The 19,367-nt window shown below is 43.9% G+C and overlaps 1 protein-coding gene across 1 annotated transcript in view; it reads left to right on the forward strand.

Annotated features, from left to right (window-relative positions):
- NTPCR (nucleoside-triphosphatase, cancer-related) overlaps positions 1–19,367 on the forward strand; it is a 270,951-nt gene that overhangs the window by 76,653 nt on the left and 174,931 nt on the right. The gene's annotated exons all lie outside the window — the stretch shown is intronic.

A 19,367-nucleotide genomic window follows, 5' to 3' on the forward strand; every position in this document is an offset into this window, starting at 1 on the left:
AGAACATCCCATAGATGCTCAGTCAGATTGACATCTGAGGAATTTGGAGGCCAAATCAATACCTTGAACTTTGGCCCTCATTCAGAGCCGTACGCTCTGAGCAGAGCGCACGCTCTGAATGAGGGCCGGGCTCCATGAAAATGGAGCGTCCTCCTGGACGCTCGTATAGCTGTGGGTGACCACCCACAGGCTATACGAGCGTGCATTGTGATGGCCGCGATGGTCGTGACCATCGCGACCATCGAAATTGTGAGCCGGAGCCTGCGGTTGAGGTTTTCAACCGCTAGCTCCGGAGTGATTTTGGCTCTATCAGAGCCAAAATCACTCCCACTGACATCACTAGTGATGTCAGTGGGCCGGCTTTTGACGGGAGGCGTTCCCGTGGGAACGCCCCCGTCAGGGAGGCACGCCCACCAAAGGGGGCGTGCTGTCAATCAACATTGACAGCACGCCCCCTTTGATCGGACACAACGAGCGAAGGACTTTCCTTCGCTCGTCGCGTCTGGCGCTTGCGCACGACGGAGCTCCCTCCGTCGTGCGCATGCTCAGTCCATAGCATCGACCCACTTGCGAGCGGACAGCCGCTCGCGAGTGGGTCTGAATCAGGCCCCTTGTCCTCAAACCAATGATAAACAATTTTTGCAGTGTGGCTGGGCGTATTATCTTGATGAGAGGTCACTGCCATCAGGGAATGCCATGAAGGGGTGTACTTGGTCTGCAATACAAACTAACACAGCTGGTCACTACTTGCTTCTAGCAATAAATAATAGTTATAGCATAACCTTAGCGATCTAATCGCTTCCTTTAAAGACTGGGTTCTGGAGCATATATGTATTGAATCCTAGCGGTCGCTGTTTAGTGCTGCAAGTCACGTAAGAAAGAATTGCTTTCCAGTCCAATCGTGAGGTTCCAAAGCACAAAAAGTTATTTATGGAAAAAAAGTAACACTATATAACATGTAACAATTAGAGTAAAAAGCAATGAAAATAGTACAGCCGATACATACGCGTGCTCACTGGTCCCAGTATACAGTCATCAATCCAGAAGTCTGCGGTCGCAAGAAGATGTCTGTACACTGAGATTGGGACACAGCTTTTATACCTCACAGGTTTCAGAGTTAACAAAGGGACAAATTGACAGGTTCTCATTGGTTCTTGCTTCTGGTCAATGGTCAGTTCATACAGTGTCATCAGGGGTATGGCTCAGTCCTCAAACGGTCACATTGTGTAGCTTCCCACCGAACAACTGGTTAAAACTGGCTACAACACTGCATACTATTATAACTTTCTGTTCAATAACACCCTATCATCCATAACTAGCAGACGCATGATGCGACTTCTTTGCCGATAGAAACGGATGTCTGCAAATAAACAGGGATTTAGTATTATTATTATCCTTTATTTATATGGCGCCACAAGTGTTCTGCAGCGCCTTACATAGTACATAGAACTAACAAGTGAAAAAGAAACAAGTAACTTACAGTACACTACAGTGCAGGACAAGGACACAATTTATATACATTGCTGCATTAGCAGTTAGATACTCACAATAAGCAGCAGGGAGTTGGCAGTCATGTGTTAGGTGCCCTAATGGGGAGAAAAGAGTTAAAGAAAATGTAAAAGAGAAGCACATGAGGTAGCGTTCCCGCTAGGCTGTTTTAGCGGGGCGCGGCGCCCTGCCCTCCTTCTGGAGGGCAAAAAGCACCCTGCCCGCGTGTCCGTAAGTGCCGGGCACGCCTCCAAGAGTGACGAAAAGCGGACGCGTCTTATAGACACGCCCCCTTTTCCGATGACCACGCCCCCTTCTCGGGCGCGCGCGCGCACGGGCATGCCCTCTCTAGCTCCGGCGCCCTGCCTCCCGCCACAGCTAGAGGGAACACTACATGAGGGAAGAGGTCACTGCTCATGAGAGCTTACATTCTAAAGGGGAGGGCAGACAAGACAGGCGTGACACAGAAGGGGAAGATAGTGAGGAAAGAGCATGAGGTGGGTTAGGATGAGAGCTGGAAGGCCTTGATGAAGTAGTGGGTCTTGAGAGCCTGTTTGAAGATTTGTAGAGAGGTGGAGAGTCTGATAGGGAAGGGAGAGCATTCCAAAGGTACGGAGCTGCATGGGCAAAATCTTGGATGCGGGAGTGGGAGAAAGTAATCAGTTGGCAAGAGAGGTGGCATGCATTAGATGAGCGAAGTGAACAGGTGGGAGTGTGAGGGGAGAGAAGGTCAGAAATGTATGTGGGAGAGGATTTGGTGAGGGCTTTGTAGGAGTGTAAGAACCTTGAATTGGCATCTGAAGGGGAAGCAGATGTAGAACGTCTGGAGTGGAAAATGAGCCGAGCAGCAGCATTGAGAACTGATTGTAGTGGAGAGAGGTGAGAGATTGGGAGGCCAGCTGTAGAAGGTTGCAGTAGTCCATACTGGAGATGACCAGTGAGTGGATGAGGATTTTAGTGGCATCCTGGGTGAGGAAGGGTCTAATCCTGGAGATATTTTTTAGGTGGAGATGGCAGGACTGCGAGAGGTGCTGAATGTGTGGTTTAAATGAGAGGGAGGAGTCTAGGATAACTCCAAGGCAGCGCACTTTGGGGCTAGAGGAGATAGTTGTGCCATCAATAGATAGTGAAATTGTGGGAAGTGAGGTAGTGGCAAAGGGTGGGAAGATGATCAGCTCAGTCTTAGACATGTTAAGTTTAAGAAAGCGCTGGGACATCCATGAAGAGACAGCAGACAGACACTTGGAGATACAGGTAAGGAGCGAGGGGGATAGGTCAGGGGTGGAAAGGTAAATTTGAGTATCATCAGCATAGAGATGATATTGTAGATCAAAGAAGTTAATGAGTTCACCTAAAGAGTATGTGTATAGGGAGAAAAGGAGAGGTCCAAGAACAGAACCTTGGGGAACTCCTACTGTTAGTGGAAGTGGGGGGGAAGACGAGTCATGAGAGGACACAGAGAAGGAACGATCAAGGAGGTAGGAGGAAAGCCAGGAGAGGGCAGTGCCACATAAACCAAGAGAGTGAAGGATTTGCAGGAGGAGAGGGTGGTCTACAGTGTCAAATGCAGCAGAGAGGTCAAGGAGAATGAGCAGAGAGTAGTGGCCCTTGGATTTGGCAGCAAGGAGGTCATTGCTGACTTTCGTGAGGGCAGTTTCAGTGGAGTGGAGAGAATGGAAGCCAGATTGAAATGAGTCAAGGAGGGAGTGGGTGGAAAGGAAGGTGGTAAGGTGGTTGTAAACAATACGCTCAAGTAGTTTGGAAGCAAAAGGGAAAAGAGAGATGGGTCGGTAGTTGGAAAGTATGTTAGGATCAAGGGTAGGTTTTTGAAGAATGTGGGAGACAAGGGCATGTTTGAATGCAGAAGGGACAGTGCCAGATGATAGGGAGAGATTAAGTAGGTGAGCTAGATGGGAACAGGCAGAAGGAGACAGGTAACAGAGGAGACGGGAAGGTATAGGGTCAGGAGGGGAGGTGGAAGGAGGGGAGGACCTGATTAGGGCCATGACTTCCTCTCCAGAAACAGGGTAGAAGGATGTCAGGGTTGGTGAGGCAGAATTGGAGGGGTGGTTAGGGAAAGGAGGGGGAGGAGTGCTGAGGGTCTGATGGGATATGATGTACTTACGTATGGAGTCAATTTTAGATGTAAAGTAGGTGGCAAAGTCAAGGGCGGAGAGTGAGGAGGGGACGCGAGGAGGGGAAGGGCAGAGGAGGGAGTTGAAGGTGGCAAAGAGACGCTGGGGTTTTGGAGGTTTGAGGACTGAGAGGAGATGAGGTTCTTGAAATATGTTTGTTTGGAGAGGAACAGGGCAGCACTGTAGGATGAGAGAATAAATTTGAAATGGAGGAAGTCAGCCTTAGAGCGTGATTTTCTCCACTGATGCTCAGCAATTCTTGAACACTTTTGCAGGTACCTGGTGCATTTGGAATGCCAGGGTTGTGGTGTGGACTTGCGAGGGTGAGTAGTTGTTGCCGGAGCAACAGAGTCAAGAGCAGAAATAAGGGAGGAATTGTACAGGGAAGTAGCTTGTTCAGGACAGGAGAGAGAAAGGATAGGGGAGAGAAGAGAGTCTAGCAGGGAGGAAAAAGCAACAGTGTCAATAGCCTCAATGTTCCGCTTAGTAATGGTGGCCTTAGGAGGTAAAGGAGGGGAAGGAGAGCGGGATAGGTTAAAAGAGAGAAGGTTATGATCAGAGAGGGGGAATGGGTAATTGGAGTAATCAGAAATATCACAACGGTGAGTAAAGACCAAATCAAGTGAGTGCCCACTCACATGGGAGGGTGATGAGGTCCATTGGGCGAGACCAAATGAAGAGGTGAGGGTAAGTAGCTGCAGAGGGTTCTGTGAGAATGTCAATAGGAATATTAAAATCACCTAGGATAATGGAGGGAAGATCTGAGGAGAGAAAGTGAGGGAGCGAGGAAGCAAAGTTGTCAAGGAATTTGGAGGGCGAGCCAGGGGGACGGTAAATAACAGCTACTCTGATGTTTACTGGATGGAAGCGGCATATAGCATGAACCTCAAATGTTGGGAATGTAAGGGATGGTTCAGAGAGTATTAGCTGGTAGGAATAATTGGTGGATAGAAGGGCCCCAACACCACCACCATGGCGACCCCCAGGCCGGGGGGTGTGGGAGAAGGTGAGGCCCCCAGTGGATAGAGCAGCAGGAGAAGTGGTGTCAGAGGGTGAGATCCAGGTTTCAGTAATGGCTAGGAGATTCAGGGAGTTGGAGATGACATTGTCATGGGTGGGGACCAGTTTATTACAGACTGACCTGGCATTCCACAGGGCACAGGATAGAGAGACAGTGTTTATGGGGGAGATGTGAATAAGATTATCCGGGTTGCTATAACGTGGAGGTAAGATAAATTTGGGGGACCGATATGAATAGAGGTTAGTGATGGTGCGGGCACCTGAGCTAGAAAGGAAACCTGTAGGAGGTGGGCAGGGGGGGAGATATGGATGGCATTGGAGTGAAGTGACAGGAAGAGGAGTGTAGGAGGAGGGTTTGGTGGCAAGATAGTAGGACGGAGGGGGGGTAGAACAGGAGAGTGGAGTAGTGGGAGAGGAGGGAAGAGTAGGCAGACAGAGGAGGGGGGAGAAGAGGAGGAGGTGGAAGAGATAAGGGGGAAAGGATAAAGGCGGAAGCAGGCGGCAGAACAGAGGATAAGGTAGAGACTGATTGAAGGAGAGAGTTAAAGAAAACTTTTCCACGGTGTGTTAGAATTAAACAAGAGGAATGATTTTTAGAAATGTAAATGAAATATGAGTACAAGAGATTTGTAGAAATGCAAGTGAAAGAACAGTGATGGTAAATATGTATGTTGATAAACAAGTTTGTTATTGAGAGGATTAAAAGTGTGGATGTAATGTGTGCAGAATTTGAATAATAACACAGATTTTAAGCAGATAGAGGATGTGAGGCTAGGCAAGAGAGCTAAGATAAAGAACAGTGTTTCAAAGAGTAAAGATGTAAACTGACATGGGGACAAGGACAATAAGCATTGAGATGTATGAGTGTATCAGAAAGCCAGCATTAATAATAGCAATAGAACTGTTCTTTTCTTGTCTTGATTGAACAGGGAATCCTGGTTTAACAGTCCTGATTCTTTAGACCGTTGAGGTTTGTTGTTTGTTGAGTCTTAAGAGTTTCATACCAAACATGACATGTCCACTATATTCTGAACCTTCGATCTCGTTTAAGTACATATTACATCGTAATTATTAGCTAACAAAACAGTTAATAACTCTGGTTATTAACTATAATGTGTGGGAACCATTTTATATGTATGCGTTCGCATATGTGCGTCTGTATATTGAAATAGCAAATGTGTGTATGTATGTGAATACGCATATGAGCATCTATGTGTACATATGTGAATATACATACGATCGTCTATGTACAGTCAGGCGCGTAAATATTGGGACATTGACAGAATTTTCATATTTTGGCCTCTATTCACCACCACAATGGCTTTGAAATGAAACAAACAAGATGTGCTTTAACTGCAGACTTTCAGATTTAATTTGAGGGTAATTACTTCCAAATCAGGTGAACGGTGTAAGAATTACAACGGTTTCTATATGTGCCTCCCACTTTTTAAGGGGCCAAAAGTAATGGGACTATCAACTCAAAAGCTATTTCATGGACAGGTGTGGGCTATTCCTTCATTATTTCATTATCAATTAAGCAGGTAAAAGGTCTGGAGTTGATTCTAGGTGTGACATTTGCATTTGGAATCAGTTGCTGTCGACTCTCAATATGAGATCCATAGAGCAGTCACTATCAGTGAAGCAAGCCATCATTTAAGCTGAAAAATCAAAACAATTCCATCAGAGAGATGGCAAACACATTAGTTGTGGCCAAATCAACTGTTTGGAACATTCTTAAAAAGAACGCATCGGAGAGCTCAGCAACACCAAAAGCCCCAGAAGACAACTGTGGTGGATGACAGAAGAATTATTTCACTGGTGAAGAAAAACCCCTTCACAACAGTTGGCCAAATCAAGAACACTCTCCAGGAGGTAGGTGTATATGTGTCAAAGTCAACAATCAAGAGAAGACTTCACAAGAGTGAATATAGAGGTTTCACCACAAGATGTAAACCATTGGTGAGCCACAAAAACAGGAAGACCAGATTAGAGTTTGCCAAACAACATCTAAAAAAAGTGATTACAGTTCTGGAACAACATCCTATGGACAGATGAGACAAAGATCAACTTGTACCAGAGTGATGGGAAGAAAAGAGTATGGAGAAGGAAAGGAACTGCTCATGATCCAAAACATACCACCTCATCAGTGGTAGTGGTGGTAGTGTCATGGCGTGGGCATGTATGGCTGCCAATGGAACTGGTTCCCTTGTATTTATTGATGTGACTGCTGACAAAAGCAGCAGAATGAATTTTGAAGTGTTTCAGGCAATATTATATGCTCATATTCAGTCAAATGATTCAGAACTCATTGGACGGCGCTTCACAGTGCAGATGGACAATGACCCGAAGCATACTGCAAAAGCAACCAAAGAGTTTTTTAAGGCTAAAAAGTGGAATGTTATGCAATGGCCAAGTCAATCCCCTGACCTGAATCTGATTGAGCATGCATTTCACTTGATGAAGACAAAACTGAAGGGAAAATGCCCCAAGAACAAGCAGGAACTGAAGACATTTGCAGTAGAGGCCTAGCAGAGCATCACCAGGAATGAAACCCAGTGTCTGGTGATGTCTATGTGTTCCGGACTTCAGGCTGTAATTGTCTGCAAAGGATTTGCAACAAAGTATTAAAAAGTGAAAGTTAGATTTAGGATTCTTTAGTTTGTCCCATTACTTTTGACCCCTTAAAAAGTGGGAGGCACATATAGAAACCGTTGTAATTCCTACACCGTTCACCTGATTTGGATGTAATTACCCTCAAATTAAATCTGAAAATCTGCAGTTAAAGCACATCTTGTTTGTTTCATTTCAAAGCCATTGTGGTGGTGAATAGAGGCCAAAATATGAAAATTCTGTCAATGTCCCAATATTTATGCACCTGACTGTATATATATAATATATAGTGTGTGCGTTATGTGCGTCAGTATATGTGTGTTGTGGATTCGCATTGGAATGCATGACACAAAGTAGCGTCCTGGTAACACATCGTCAGATTATATACGACTATATTGTCAGATAATAATTGTAAGCAATCATATCCAATTATTTGACTTTGACATATGAAATAGACTAATAAAGGCACACTTTGTTTACAAAAGAAAGTGCAATGCTTAGTTATATACATTCAGTGGCATCACAAGGGGGGTGCGGGATGCACCCGGGTGTCACCCGCCGAAGGGTGACACCAAGGTGCAGACTGACGCTCCCCCACAGTGTCAGGAGCCATGTGCTGCACTGTAGTATTAAGTGCAGCACCCGGCTCCTGACACTGTGAGGGAGCCGGTCACGCATCCCCAGCACCCCCCAGTAAAGAGCAGGACCACAGGGGATTGGGCCGCGAGGCCATGCCCCCAGCCAGCGAAGCCACACCCCTTTTCGGGATGCGCGCTTACAACGTCCCTCCCCGCACCGGGTGACAATGCGGAGAGGGACGCCACTGTATACATTACATTATATAAAGAAAAAGACTTACAGATTACATAGACAGCTGTGGTGCAATTTCAAATAAAAAGGAAAAACTTGCAGAACATAACATGCAGCCCATTCTAGCTGGAGGGCACAGCTGGAAAATAAAGGTGTAGTTTCTCAATTAGATTCATCCCCAAAGTCTGTCGCAGAGCAACATGCTCCCATACCCACAGTATTATTATATGTTCTCCCATTCCAGAAATAAGGTCATTGATGACTGGCTGGCTTGTTAAATAACCCATGATCCATATGAGGACTGCCCACATAACTTTTAACCTAAGTTCAAACAACTGATCATAATTTCCCCTGCATAATAGCTACATGAAATATGGTATGTTCACATTAATCTCTATTATTTAAGCTATAAAATGAGTGCAAGTACTACTGCACTGTGATAAGTGATTAGTTAGATACTTTATTTCTGCTAAACCATACATCCTAGGTACTCGGAAATCATACCCACCTGCATACAGACTTCATACAGAGTGTCTACATACATCTATCCTCCGTGCGCCACACATAACGCTGGAGCTCAGTATGACTCAGTAGCACCGAGCGTCTTTTTGTGTGTCTTTTTACTTTCAAATGTGTCTTATTCCCATAACGATGAGTCTAGATAGCACAAGCAGCTTCTGCTGATTACATTTTTTTTTTTTTGCACTCTGTTTTTATTAGAGGTTTCAAACAAAGAACGTACAGTATACAGAAGCATAAAATTATCAACGTGTACGTGTCAAAATGTATACAAATTAGAAACCACTCTTATACATTTCGATAAACAAAAATATTTCACAATATGAGGGAGATAAAATAAAAAGAAAAACTATAGAAGGAGCAACAAGAAAAGGGGGGGAACAGGGGAGGGTCATCGTGTTTTAAATATAAATAGTTTAGCCAAGTGTAAAGAAGCTACAGTATATATTACGGGGTAATAACGGTTGGAAACATATAGTTTTTATACTCCATAGAGTTTTTGTACTCTAACCATGGAAGCCATGTATTAGTAAAAATAAAAGGACTATTGGTGGAGAGGATTGAAGAGTCCTCCATTGACATATAGTAATCCAGTCTCTGGAACCAGTCCCTACGGGTGGGCGGGTTACATGAGTTCCAAAAAATTGGAATTACAGCCCGTGCGGCATTACTCAAATGGCGCAGCAAGGACTTTTTGTAGTATCCCAATGAAGACTCGGAGTAATTAATTAGCCAGAATGCTGGATCAGTGGGGACAGGAGCGCCTAAAATTTGTTGTAATAGGGAGATGACCTCCGACCAGTATTTAGATAGCTGTGGACAGTCCCACCATATATGCAGTAATGACCTCGGAGACTTAAGACATCTCCAGCAAGAGCTAGATTTTATTGGGAACATGGCATGTAGTAGGGTAGGGTGTCTATACCATCTCATCAAAATCTTGTATTGAGTTTCCTTGATAATCGCGCAAGTTGAGCTGCAGTGTGCCTTTAGAAATATAGTTTGCCATTCTTGCTCTGTGAGGGAAATGCCTAAATCTATTTCCCATTTTTTAGCCCAAGGAGGTATGGTACAGGGAGGGTTGTTAAGGAGTATCTGGTTTATAGCAGAAATTGTGTGGGAGGGGTCAGTTGGTGAAATACAAAGTTTTTCGAAAGCCGTAAGATCTCTGCTAGAAACATTCATTCTACCCGCGGAGGACAGGTAATGGCGAACTTGAAGATATTTCCAGACATCTGAATGAGGTATTGACCACTTTTCCTGGAGATCAATAAATGCTTTAATGCCTGACTTAGTCACCAGCTGGCCAGTCCGAAAAAGGCCTTCCCGCACCCAATTAGGGAATTGGTTAAAATCAATACCAGGGGGAAAATCTGGGTTAGCCAGAAAAGAAGTAAGAGGGCCAAAGCGTGAAGAAATATGAGGCAGATTTCTTAAAGAATTCCACACAGAAAGGGAAGGAGAAATTGTTGGATGATGGAAATCTAGTTTAGGAATAGAGGGAAGCCAAGGTGTAATTTCAGGAGGAAGTTTCATGAAGCAACCTTCGAGGGCGACCCATTGCTTCACCTCTCTATATCTAGCCCACTCAAGAATTCTGTTAAGGTGGATAGTGTGATAGTATGATTTAATGTCTGGGAGTTGTAGACCGCCCAGTTGTTTTGGACGAGATAAAAGAGTACGTTTAATCCTAGGTTGTTTCCTAGACCAAATAAATTGCTGAATTAAGACATTTAGCGAACGAAACCAAGAATCTGGAATCTGAATGGGCAAAGACTGAAAGAGGTAAAGCAATTTAGGAAGCGTATTCATCTTCACCACACCAATTCTACCTAGCCAAGAGAGTTGTTTCAAATGCCAATGGGAATAATCCATTCGAATGGAGGAGAGGATAGGAGAAAAATTAATGGTAAAGAGTTGCGATATGTTTTTAGTAATTTTAACCCCTAAGTAGTAAGTGGCACCCTTCCCCTAGGTGATATGGGAAGGGTGCCAAGGGAATGGGAAAGCGGACTGTAAGCCTGAAACTACAGAAGCATGAGCAGACAGATTTAAAGCCCAAGATTTCGAGAAGTTAATCTTAAAGTTGGACAACTGTCCAAAATGGTCAAACTCATGCATCAAGTGCGGCAAAGACGTCACCGGGTGTGAAACAATAGCTAATAGGTCATCCGCAAAAAGAGCCAGCTTGTGTTCCTGCTCACCCACCATAATCCCAGAGATAAGGGGATTGGCGCGTATAGCTCCGGCCAATGCCTCCATGCAAAGGATGAAGATCAATGGTGATAGAGGGCAGCCTTGTCGCGTGCCATTGTGTATGGAAAAGGATCCAGATAATTCACCATTGACCCTCACCCTCGCCGAGGGACAGGAATAAAGGGCCAAAATCCTATGCAGTGTCACGGGGCCCAATCCCATGTGCACAAGCACAGACCTCATAAAAGACCAATTAATTCTATCAAACGCTTTTTCAGCGTCGGTGGAGAGTAGGATAATAGGGATCTTCGATTGAGATGTCGCAAAATGTACCAAATTAAGGACTTTCGTGGTATTATCACGTGCCTCCCGTCCCTTGACAAATCCGACTTGGTCAGTGTGTATCAGCTGGGGAATGAGGGGGTTTAGCCTATTAGCTATTAACTTGGCATATAATTTAAGGTCCGTATTTAATAATGAAATGGGTCTGTAGCTCGAGCACAGGGAGGGGTCCTTACCAGCTTTGGGGATGACTGAAATGTGCGCCTCTAGGAATTGCTTAGAAAATTGCGATTCCCCCGAGATATGGTTGAAAGCCTTCAACATCATAGGGACTAGTTTATTTTGGAAACTCTTATAATAACCTATGGTTAAGCCGTCAGGACCAGGGCATTTTCCCGCAGGTGAAGAGGCTAAAGCTAACTCTAGCTCACGCACAGAGAATGGATTCTCCAAGGCAAGCTTATCTAGAGGTGAGATAGTAGGAAAGGAAATGGAAGCCAGATAGTCAAGAACATTTTGTGAGGTAAGAGGATTAGATGATACAGGATTAGTATTAGGTAGGTTATAGAGGGTAGAATAATATTGTTGGAAGCATTCTGCAAGTTTAGAGGTTTCAACATGAGGCCTTCCCCCACTATCCTTAAGTGTGTGTATGAATCCACATGCTCGCTGGGCTCTCAGCGCTCTTGCCAAAAGTCTTCCCTATTCCCCCAATGGTAAAAGCGACTTCTACACTTTTTAAAGGACAACTGTATGTTGTCCGAAAGTAATTTGCTAAGAGTATTGCGAGTTTCCACAAGCTTATGATAGTCCTCTTTAGACATGTTTTGTTTATGAGACGCCTCCAGTAACTTAATCTGTTGTAAAAGGGTCGCAACCTGAGCAGATTTTTGTTTTTTAATATAGGAGCCCAATTGAATAAGCTTACCACGGATAACGCACTTGTGCGCTTCCCATATTGAAATTGGGGAAGTTTCTGGTAAGACGTTGTGGGTAATATAGTCAGATAGCGCAGTATCGATTTCGGCTTTACAGTATGCGTCTTGTAGGAGGGATTCATTTAGTCGCCACGTCCATTGTTTAGAGGAAAAATGTGGGAGAACCAAAGTCAATGAGACCGGAGCGTGATCTGACCATGTTATTGGCCCAATGTCAGCTTCAGCGAGCATGTGGAGATGTCTATGGCTGAGGAATAGGTAGTCCAGACGAGAGTATGTGTTGTGCGGATGGGAATAAAAGGAATAGTTACGGCCCGTGGGATATAATGTCCTCCAGGAATCTGCCAATTGATAATTATGAAACAAAGTCTTGACTTGTTTGTACTTAGCGAGAGGGTACCTAGATGCATCATTAGATATATCTAGTGAGGGGTCTAAGGACCAGTTAAGATCTCCTCCCAAAAGAACAATACCCTTAAGGAAGGGGTCAAGCATATCCATTGCAGACCGAAGGAAGTCATATTGACCTTTGTTGGGGGCATATATATTGATGAATGTAAAGGCCTGGTTATATATGTGGCATGTAAGTAAGAGGAGTCTACCCGGAATCAATCTATGTATGTTTACGTCAGAAATGGGGAGTTTGCGTGAGAAAATAATTGCGACGCCTTTCGACTTCCCCTCTGGGTTATTATTATAGTAGGCAGCAGAATAATGCCTATCACACAAAGACTGAGGGCGAGCTGTTATTTTAAAATGGGTTTCTTGGACCAGTGCCACATCCACTCTGTTTGCCCATAGGGAGCGCAACAGTTGAGAACGCTTCTCTGGGGAATTTAATCCCCGGGCATTGACGGAGGAGATTAAAAGTTTAGTAGGCCGGGCCATTAGGGATGGCAAAGAAATAGTAGCATTCAAAGACCCAAAGGGAGAAAAGGGAAAGACTAATAAAGAAAAAAAAGAAAAAACAACAATGAAAAACAGACATTAACAAGATATGCAAGATAAACAATACTGAAAAACCCGCGACTGAAACCACGGAACAAAAATTATGATCCGAAGTCTCAGTAGCAATATACATTAAGCGGGTGTGGGGGCACAGGGGATCGGCGTCAACTTCAACCTCAAACTATTTTTGCAAGGTATAAAATCTGGATATAAACATCAAGACTTACTAAAGATTAGCGAACATTACATTGTGGGAAATATAGCACTAGCAATATTAAATATAAAGTAGCTCTATATAGTAAACAATATCCTAGAAGAGAAATAAGGAAATAAACAATCAGGTAACTTCCGCTTCGGAGTGATCTGGGGAAAACCTGTTTCGACGTCGAGGATTCCGGACCGTCTGCCAAGAGGAAGGACGGGATTCAGTTGAGGGCAAGTCCCATTGAGCTAATGGTTCTTTCCAATCAGGAGTTTCAATTTTCGGGAGACCCAGAGAAGAGCAGAAGGATAATAGGTCAGATGGGTTATAGAGTGTGTGTGATTTGCCTGAGAGAGTCACTTGCAGGTGGAAAGGAAATCCCCATCTGTACTTTAATTGGCGTTTACGCAATTCATCAGTCAGTGGACGTAGAGCTCGGCGTTGTTGCAAAGTGTGCCAAGATAAGTCCTGAAAAATGTGAATAACATCGCCGTTAAAATCCACTCCATCTAGTTGCCTAACTTTCCGCATTATTTCCTCTTTTTGGGCAAAGTAGTGTAATCGGCAGATTACGTCTCTTGGGCGGTCGGAGGAGGAGCCACGCGGACGCAGAGCTCGATGCACTCGGTCAAATTGTAGCTTGTCGTTTGGATTGTTGCCGAGTATCTCATTGAAAATCTTTGTTAAAGCATCGATTAAATTCGAAGGGAGGACCTCCACGGGCAGACCCCTTACGCGTATATTATTTCTTCGCCCACGATTGTCCAAGTCTTCCATCCTGGTTTTAAGCGAGAGTAGTTCCCTAGATTGTTGGGAAATTATAGTTGTCAGCTTAGATAAAGAGGTATCTGTGTGTTCCTGACTATCTTCTAGGGACGTAAGGCGGTCCGAAAGTAGAGAGAGATCCTGCTTAACAGAAGCCAGTTCCTGTCGAAGAGTGTTTTGGATATCTGACTTTGTTGGTAATGTCTTGACGTATGCCAGAATTTCCTGTATGTCATTGTTTGATTTCGCAAAGGATTGAGAAGCTGGGGTCTCCATTGACATAGGGCTAGGAGGATTCGATGGGTCTGGCGAAGAAGCTACTGAGTCAGATATAGAGTCTTGTTTAACAGGAGTTGGCAAGAGAAATGGACGTAGACCGGATTGAGATGGTTCTGTTCTAGGATGAGGAGTCTCTTTCTTATGTGCAGATTTCCCGGTTTTGCCCATGGCATACAGAGAACTGAAAATATAGGTTAATGATAGGCAGTAAACGTTCGTACAAGTGTTACGATGTCATATGAACAGCTGAGGCAGTCGATCACCAACCCCCAGAGGCCAGGGAATTATTATGTAGCCATCATGGACGCACGACACCTTGTTTCATGGTAGTATGATAGAGACGGTCATTGCGGTTAAGAGCCCTTATTACATAAATATCATTCAAAAGTGCTGTCAATAAGGATGAAAAATATAAATCAAATGCCAAGTGCTTTTATGACATGTAATAAAAACTATGGCCACGGGGGGGAGCACCAATATCACTGAGTCAGAGAGCACAGCAATGGAGAATGATTGCTGACTCCAGTACAAGTTAACCTCTCAATAGGACACAGAACACCACAGAGGGCCACACAGAGACAGCCACAACAGAAGGACCAGCAACCTCTCCAGAGTGGTCACCGAGGCAGACAACCTCCAGGAGGCATCCACCCACACCTATAGTGAGTATGGGCTGGCAGAAGTATTGAAGGTTTCAGTCAGGGTTGGAGGCTGTGTACATGTGGCCAGGGGGATATAGCTGTGCGGCTTGTGGTACTTTGTAAAACCGCCTCCAATGGTCCCAAGGGGGGCAGAGGGACAGAGTCCAGCAATAGAGCCTCCACGGAGGAGAGTGTGCGGGAGGAGGAAGCGGCACTTCACGGGACCCAGCAGAGGCCAGCGGCGACGGCTGCCGCGATGTGTGTAGCGCCCTTTAAAGCGGCGTCCAGGGGGCTGCAAGGGGTAATAGGAGTGGCACCCACCGGAGGGTCCCCTCGGGGGGAGGTAGCGACACACCCCGGGAGGCAGCTGAAATCAGAGGCGGCAGTCTCAGCAGAGGCACATCCGGTGATCCCCGGAGGTTCCAATCTCGAGGCCGCGGCTTTAGGAGAAGAAGTAGGCCCCAGTCGGGCTAGGGGCTCAAATCCCTCTGGAATTCCGGGAGATGGAGGCAGGGTGGTGTGGGCTCCTACAAGTGACCGAGGAGTAGTGGGTCATGCGGCCATGAAGCAGGCACTTCCCTATAAAGGACAGGTAAGGCAGGAGCTGTACCAAGCCACGTCTGTCCAGTCTGCCAGTTAGGCCACGCCCCTGCTGATTAAATTTTATACAGCCAGTGACACTGTAACGTAGCATTTCGTATGCAGATACATCCGCACTCGCTCACAGAACATAGGCATGCTGCATATAATTTTAATCAGCAGAAGCTGATGGGGCTATCTAGTTGCATAGTTGTACAAATAAGATGCATAACACACAAGGAGGCTAGATGTATGTGGACCCATCTGTATTATGATTTCTGAAGCTCCTAGCTATTGTAGAAATTTTCGTTTTTATTCAGAAACAGAGAAAATATGGTGAGGTTTTGAACTCTGCTTATAGTCTGAATACCTTTTTAGGCAAACAGCTGAGTACCCGCTCTTGTGTTATGGAGCAAACACACGGTCAGATGTGTCAGATGAACGATTGAACATTTTCATTGATTGAATGATTTGATGAACGATTTGAACTACGAACGATTTTTGACTGCATTAAAATGACTGAAATCGTCCAAAACTGACTGCAAACACATCAGATGTCAGATATTGTTATCTGACCATCGGGAACGCGCATCGTTCATCGTTTATCATTCAAACGTGTCAGATATGTCAGATTTTCCTTCAGATATGAACGATTGAACGATTTTTGAAATCATTATCATTCAGATCTGAAGAAAAATCTGACCGTGTGTATGCACCATAAGGAAACAGGTAAGCATCCTCTAGTCATTTATATGCATACACAGAAGAAAAGGTTTGTTTACCAATGTCCAGGTAATTGCTTTATCCTGGTCACAGGATACTATAGCTAATATACATAGGATGCTATAGCTTATTAATATATACATATGAAACTACACCAGGCCATCTTAGGATTCCTGAGTGTAATTAGAAGTTTCTATTTATCTGTGTGGATAGAATTTTAACTGTACACCAAAATAACATAACAAAACCTAACAAAAGGGCATTCAGATTACCTGCCCTCAATGGCCTTACATGCACAAAACCCAGTGCATACAGTGATCATTTGAGTAATAGTTGTTTTATTATTAATGTAAGATATTTTTCTCTCTACTGTCCCCTGACTAGCCTATAATTGGGTGTGGTATAACAAATCAACATACAGAACGTCGACAGATTCTGAATGTCACATGGACTTTAGGTCGACGCCCAATATGTTCACATTCAAATAAGTTGACCTGGTTAAAATGTTATGTTCATAATGTTGACATGTTGACACCAGAATGTTGACATGTTTTTTTTTATTACTTTAACCTAAGCCTAATCAACACAAAATTTTTTTTTGAGATTTTAGTGTTGACATGTTAAATGTCAACATTATGAACATGTCGATCTTTGAATGTTTACATATTGGTTGTCAACCCAAAGTTTATGACATTCAGAACCTGTCAACAATCTGACCGGAAACCACTATAACCATTATCTCTCTACCTATGTGAATGATTCAGAGATGTACTAAACATGATGGTTTATGTACATCTCCGATGGTGTGAGACGCAGCTTCACTGGCCCCGGCAATGTGAAAACACTGGTCATCTGAGTAACCTGAGGGTTACTCAGATGGCCGATGTTAACACAGTTTATCCAATGATGCGTCCTCAGATGCAGCAGTGGATCACAGAAACCGGCAAGAAGTGTCTATTTACACAAGACTACTCCTGTGGCATTTGCATATTAGAATGTCGCAGTCACTGTTCGATAGTGTCTATCTCTGAACCAGGCCCTAAGTATCTAGTTTTGTCATGACATTACAAAACAGAGACTCACCTTAGGTACCTGACCCAGGAAGTCACAGTAACCAAATACAGAAAAAAATGGTGTAATTTTCATGGAATAATAATTTAATTTATTAACATTACTTTAACAAGTTGTTTAAATCGCAAATCAAAAATGTATGCTATTCACTACTTGAAAGTGATACAAAATAGCCATCTGCTGGTGGAAAGATGAACTACATCTAAAGCACTTATAAAATCAATACTGGTTGAGTCTCCCATATCAAAATATTCCAAAATACGGAATTTTTTAAGCATGACTGAGATAGTGAAATCTTTGGTGGTTTAGTGTACACAAACTTTGTTTAAGGCACAAATTATTAAAATTATGATATTAAATTACCTTCAGGCTTTGTGTATATGAAACATAAATTAATTTTATGTATGTACACAAACTTTGTGTGAGCCACAAAATTGTTGGAAATATTGTATAAAATTACCTACATGCTGTGTGTATAAGGTGCATATGAATCATAAATGCATTCTGTGGTTAGATTTGTGTCCAATTCCCAAGATATTTCATTATAGTATGCAAATATTCCAAAATGTGGAATATTCCGATATCCAAAATACCCCTGGTACCAAGCATTTTGGATATGGGAGACTCAACCTGTATATAGATAGCTAAACCAGTCCCACAGTGGACAAATATAAATACAGGAAATCTATAATATTAGTTAAAAAATAGTTTTAAATGATTACAGACACTGGTAATTTACATACGTAATTTAGAAGAAGCAACTAAGACTGTGAATTTCATTGAGACCTGACGGGGACATGATATGAAGCAAGTGTACAGACCTTGCACCTTGAGTGAAGCTGAACTGACGTGACTTCCGGTTTTGCACTTCTGTGATCAGGCACAGAGACAGAGTTCCAGTCTGATGATGTGGGTCATTTTTTTTTTTTTTTCATAATGTTTTTAAGCCCTGACAAAAGATACAAATTCTGAAACGATGACAATCACCATTCCTTATTTTTATATGTACATATGTATCCTCTGTCATTGTTGCTTCAGTCACGTTAAACAGCCCATCTAGTCCCACGTAGTCCCTTGCAAGTTTATTCATGTCGGGTGTATTATTGTGCGTCCTTTTCGCCGCAAATTCATCTTAGTCACAATGTGATGTGTCTAAGACATACAAGACTTTGCTGTTTAAAATTTATATGCGGCATGCGTATATTATGTGTGCAACTGCAGGTGTATCTGCATATGAAATGCTTTGTTACAGTGTCAGTGGCTGTTTTCGACACCACGGTCTGTTATGATGATTTTACAGTCTCCGCCACACACACAGCATACACAAGCTGCATATCATTTAATCAGTAAAGTCTGTTTGTGTGTCTTCACATTGTGAAAAAGGCGACTGCACAGACCGAGTCGCACGGAACCGGTGGCTCTAGTGTGCCCTTTGCAATGCGACTCATAAATTCATGACCTTGTGAGATGCTCCATAGATAGGTGTCTTCCAGGGCATCGTTGCCGTTGTGTCATGGAGAAACTGCAAATTTAGAACCACTATCTACATTTTTTTTCAAATATTGTCCTGTATGTAAATTAAGACATTCAGGCGTTTTCTAGAAAATTCTGGTTGGGGCCATAGTAGGAATGCACATTTATGTTCCCTGATGAAAGTGTGGCAACACTGAAACAGTAGCATAAATTGTAATAAATTATGACCACTGAATATAGTTGAGTGCCGCCATTATTCACTGTTCATTACTTGGGACCACAGGTACTCTGGTTGGCAACAGGGCACAGATACTTCTGCTCTGAGCAAATGCGGGACTAATTTGTTTTTGTTTCTGTTGTGCAATAATGCAATTTTCTTGCTGGACTTGACAAAGGTCCATATGCAGGGGCGTTTCTAGAGAGGAGGGGGCCCGTGTGCAGTCTCCGACACGGGCCTCCTCCTCTCCGCCTGGCGGCCTGCAGCGCACTGAGCTGTGCGTGGCCAGCACCGGAGTTATAGACTCTGGGCACTAGAGTGTACCCAGAGTCTATAGTGTATGTACAGGTCACCGGGAAAATGGCTGCGGCGGGCATTTTCCCTGTACTGCGCATGCGTAAACGACGGGAAAATGGCCGCCGCGGCACCCGCATCGACGTGGGACTCCGGAGAGGTAAGTAATATTATGGG

Source organism: Taudactylus pleione, unplaced genomic scaffold, assembly GCF_031769625.1.
Source record: "Taudactylus pleione unplaced genomic scaffold, aTauple2 ptg000760l, whole genome shotgun sequence".
NCBI lineage: Eukaryota > Metazoa > Chordata > Amphibia > Anura > Myobatrachidae > Taudactylus > Taudactylus pleione.